Genomic DNA, 5,385 nt, shown 5'->3' with positions numbered 1-5,385 from the left:
CAAATGGCCTCAATGTTGTGGCTGGGCCTGGCTGAAGGCAGAAACCTAGACCTCCATCCAGGTCTCCTACCTGGGTGGCAGGGGCCCAAGTACTCACGCCATCTTTTTCTGCTTTCCCAGGCACATCAGCAGGGAGCTAGATGGGAAGTGGAGTAGGCGGGACTTCAGCTGGTGCTAATAGGGCATGCTGGTGTGACCAGTGTAGCTTAACCTGATGCTGACCCTCAGTTTACTTTTTTATTTTGTGCTTGTGCATCTCACTGAGAATTGCTACCACAAATTCATAAACACCTCCTCTGATATTTTGTTCTTTAAATTTTGCCTTTTCACATTTATATTTTTAATCCACCTGGACTTCTGTTTTCCTGTAAGATTTGAAACAGAGATCCACATATGGGGACATGGTATATAGATAACCAATTGTTCTACCACCATTCATTGAAAAATTTATCTCTTCCTCATTGATCTGAAGTACTAGCTCTAACACATGTCAATAAATATAAAACTTACAGCTTCTGTAGGTTAGGAATCTGGGGATGGCCTAGCTGAGTAGTTCTGACTCAGCGTGTCTGATGAAACCAAAATTAAAGAATCAACTCCAACAGCAGTCATCTCAAAGATCTACTGATAGAGAGCCTGCTTCCAGGTTCCCTCATGAGGCCGTTGGCTGCTCCTAGGTCCTCTCTGGCTATTGACCAGAGACGGCATTTCCCTTCACATGAGTCTCCCCAAAGTGTTGCTCATAATGTGGCAGCTAACTTACCCCTGAGCAAGAGGTGGGAGAAAAATGGGAGAGAATCTCCCAAGAATCCTAATCATTTTATGTAATTTACTCTCAGAAGTGACACTCCGAAGGCCATGCCAAGATGGCGCTGGCAAGCAAGCAAGAAAGTTACTCAGGAAATGGCAGTAGAACCCACTTGGGAATGGAGCCTGCCTAGCAACAGGCAGTGATTGGCTACGGCATAAACCTCCCCTTGGCTGGATTGGCTACCTCGGCTATATAAGCTGCTGCACCAACTGAAATAAACGAGTCTGCAAGCTGCTCTCCTCTAGCCTTCTTTCATCCAACTCCCTCCCGGTGTCTGTGTCATGACTCTGCACCTCTTGCCCCCACTGTACTTCTCCTTTCAGAACAAATCCACAGCAACACCATCATTTCTGTCATATTTGTTAGACATGACTCACTCAACCCAGCATGTACTCAAGGAGGGAGAGGATTGTGCAAGAGTGAGAACAGCAGTCAGTAGGGATAGCCCTCCATTAGGGCTATATACCACAGCTTTCACTTATGGATCACGTAGTGTTGCTGCCATATTATCGGAATTACTGTAGCTTTATACTAAGCCTTGTTCCTTGGTAGGGTATATTTCCTTACTTAACTATTCTTCAGTATGTCTTGCTTTATAAACTGAATCTCAAATCAGCTTATTCAGTTAAATGAAAACTTCCATCAGGATTTCTATTGGAGTAGCATTATGTTATGGGATTAGTCTGTAACTGAGTAGATACTTTACGATATTGTAGGGCAAGGGGACCTGTAGGTAGGGATGGGGGCCCTCCGAAGGGTGCTTTCAAAATGGATAGTGGAGCCCAAAACAGCCACTAACTTCCCCTTCCTCCCTCTTCTTCCTTATTTCACCTGCCAAGTCCATTCATGCACGCATCATAGTATGGCCAATCAGGTCCCCTTCAGTACCCGTGCAGCGCCCAGGAACCAACACGAAAAACAACCCAAAACTCCTTCTGTGCTTGTGCTCAGAGTCCTGGCCTGTCACAAAGCTGTCTCATGCTCTGGCATAAGCAAAAGAGAAAGTTAAACCACCTGCAAAAGACCCAGGGTCCCCCAACCTCCAAGGGTTCCCAGCTCTGGGGCCCCTCTCTGCACCACTGGTCTCCAGGGAGTAGAGCTTTTTTCTTCCTTCTCTCTCACTCAATAAACTTACTTTCGCTTTACACCTCAGACTTTTTATTTCTACACTGAATGAAGTCAAGAACCAGGTAACATCCTCTCTATGCAACAGGATCAAACCATCCCCTTGGTGCTAGCAGGTTAAGCTGCTGCCTGTGATGCCAGCATCCCATATAAGCACCTGTTCAAGTCTCGGTTGCTCCACTTCCCACTTCCAGTCCAACTCTAGACTACTGCACCAGGGAAAGCAGTGGAAGATGGACCAAGTGTTTGGGCCTCTGCACCCAAGTGGGTGATGCGGATGGAGTTCCAGACTCCTAACTTTGGCCTAACCCAGCCCCAGCCATTACAGCCATTTGGAAAATGAATCAGTAGATGGAAGGTCTCTCTCTCTCTCTCTCTCTCTCTCTCTCTCTCTCTCTCTCCCCCACTTTTTTCTAACTCTGCCATTCTAATTAATTAATTTTTTAAAAATCCACCATCCTGGAGTCAGCGTTGTAGCATAGCAGGTAAAGCTGCCTCCTGCAGTGCTGGCATCCCATATGGGTGCCAGTTCATGTTCCAGCTGCTCCATTTCTAACTCAACTCCCTGTTAATGGCCTGGGAAAAGCAGCAGAAGCTGATCCAAGTGCTTGGGCCCCTGACACTCACATGGGACACCAAGATGAAGCTCCTGGCTCCTGGCTTCAGGCTAGCCCAGCACTGGGCATTGCTGCCATCTTTGGAGTAAACCAGGGGATGGATGTGCTCTCTCTCTCTTTCTCTCTCTCTCTCTCTCTCTCTCTCTCTCTCCACCCATCTCTGTTTTTAACTCTGACTTTCAAATAAGTAAGTAAATTTTTTAAAATTTATTTGAAAGACAGAGTTACAGAGAGAGGTAGAGACAGAGAGAGAGGTCTTCCGTCTGCTGGTTCACACCCCAGATGGCCGCAACAGCCAGAGCTGTCCTGATCCGAAGCCAGGAGCCAGGAGCTTCTTCCGGGTCTCCCACATGGGTGCAGGGGCTCAAGCACCTGAGCCATCTTCTACTGCTTTCCCAGGCCATAGAAGAGAGCGGGATTGGAAGAGGTGCAGCCAGGACTAGAACCGGCGCCTGTATGGGATGCCAGCACTTCAGGCCAGGGCTTTAACCGGCTGTGCCACAGCGCCGGCCCCATAAGTAAATCTTTTTAAAAAGATCCACCTTCCTATTCATTTATGGTTCATCCCTCACATATTCTGGGATGTTCACCAGACAGAGAAGACAGAGTAGAGAGTCTTTTCATTAATTTAGTGATGATGCAGAGTGTATGGGGGTTGTGTGCATTGCCTCAAATTCTCAGTGTAACAGTTTTAAGGTCCTTCTCCATGTTGAAGTTCTGTTTTCTGTCACATGGAACCCCTGTCACCCATGTGGGAAACCCTGATGGAATTTGGGGCTCCTGGCTCTGGCGTGGTGCAGGCCTGGACATTGTGCACATTTTGGGGAGTGAATCAGCAGATAAAATACCTCTATCTGGGGGGGCCAGCGCTGTGGAGCATGGGTAAAGCTGCTGCCTGCAGTGCCAGCATCCCATACGGGCACCAGTTCGAATCCTGGCTGCTCTACTTCTGACCCAGCTCTCTGCTGTGGCCTGGGAAAGCAGTAGAAGATGGCCCAAGTCTCTAGGCCCCTGCACTCATGTGGGAGACCTGGAAAAAGCTCCTGACTCCTGGTTTTGGATTGGTGCAGCTCTGGCCGTTGCAGCCATCTGGGGAGTGAACCAGCGGATGGAAGACCGACCTCTCTCTCTCTCTCTCTCTCTCTCTCTCTGCCTCTGCCTCTCTGTAACTCTGCCTTTCAAAGAAATAAAATAATTTTTTTTAAAAAGCCAAAAAGAGCTCTATCTGTATCTCTCCCTCTCTTTATAACTCTGCCTTTCAAATAAATTAAATAAATTTTTTTTAAAAAAATACTGCAAGTTATGGACATTTGGATCATTAGTTTTAAGGAAGTTTTATTCCTTGCTGAAGGTTTGATCATTTTGTTGTGGGCCAGGTTGGGTCTAAAATCCCATTCTAGGCTCTTGCCTCTTACTTAGAGAAGCATTCTAAGCACAGGTACAAACATGATGTGCAATGTGATAAAGTTTACAAAGTGAGGAAAACACACATGCACACGAGGGCATTGTTCAGGGAGAGTGGGTCAGGAAAGGAAAAGAGAGATTTTCATACCCTGCTCGCCTTGGGTCCACATGGAGAGACAGAGAGCACACCCACTCCCATTTAAAGGCTTCTTATGTGTGTGTGTGTGTGTGTGTGTGAGAGAGAGAGAGAGAGAGAGAGAGAGAGAGAGAGAGAGAGAGAGAGAGAGAGAGCGCCCTCTCCCCTTTACCAGGCTTCTTAAGAGTTTAGAAAAGGGGAGTGGTTACATAACACTGCCCCAGGTCCCAGGTAAGAGGAGGTACATCCTGGGGAAGAGGTTATCTGACTGGTGGGTGGTTAGGATTACATTGGGTGGGGATACGGATGTGTGGCTTCCAGCTCGACTTAATCTAGCTATCCCATATCAATGTTAGCCTATAAAACTGACGACAGAGAAATTATCAGGAGAACATTACAGCCCTGAGAGTGATACATAATGTGCATCGCAAAGGCAGGCCTGGTGGTTGAAGGTTACTGAGAGCTAAACAGGATAGGGGCTGGGGCTCTTAGGGGTCAGGGAGGCTGGCGCCCGCTGTGCAAGGTTGCAGAAGGAGATGCACGGCAGCAAGGGGGGCTGGTGCCTGACTCCCCCACTCCAGTCTTCCCGTGAGAGCTTTCCAGGGAGCAAAGTGATTGCAGATGCCAAGGCCAGTTTACAGCCACTAGTGGAGATTTCCTTTATAGATACGAATTCTTTTACAAATGAGCAGCCTGTCACAGTATTCCCCTGTCTGAAGAGGTCTGCAGTTTCTCTGAGTAACCAACTTGAGTATAATGCATTATATCAAATACATGTATTGCGGGGTGCCATAATTTGGGGTCCGATGGAGTCAAACCATGACTTACATTTTATGATTCTCACCAAATCCTGTAGGAAGGCTCAGAGAAGATCAGTCCTTATTCCAAGCTTCTCGAGCTCATATATAATTTTTAATTAATGTTTTAATTTTCCCGAGCTGCTTAAAAGAGAAAACAGACTTCGGATTCTTACAATTCAAGAATAACTTCCAATTCTCACTTTGCATCGGTTCTCTACCACCACATTGCAGTCCTGAGGTTTGGGTGGTTACTGTACTGTAAAAGTTAAGTGGAAACAAAATTAAGTCAAGTAACAGCGGCTTCCCAGGAAGCTGATTTTTTTTTTAGCTTGACTCCATTGTGCGCAAGGCACCTTGGGAGTTGTAGTCTCGATGCATAGCGAGCTGTCGCCGGAGGACGCACTGGGGCCCAATCAGCAGAGAGCCAACTTGCTCTCGGGCAGCGATTGGCTGAAAGTCAGCGGCCGCCCGCCCCGCGGCGGCGCCGCGCCG

The sequence above is a fragment of the Lepus europaeus genome, chromosome 3 (genome assembly GCF_033115175.1).
Source record: "Lepus europaeus isolate LE1 chromosome 3, mLepTim1.pri, whole genome shotgun sequence".
In the NCBI taxonomy this organism is placed as follows: Eukaryota; Metazoa; Chordata; class Mammalia; order Lagomorpha; family Leporidae; genus Lepus; species Lepus europaeus.
This window is presented reverse-complemented; position numbering follows the sequence as displayed.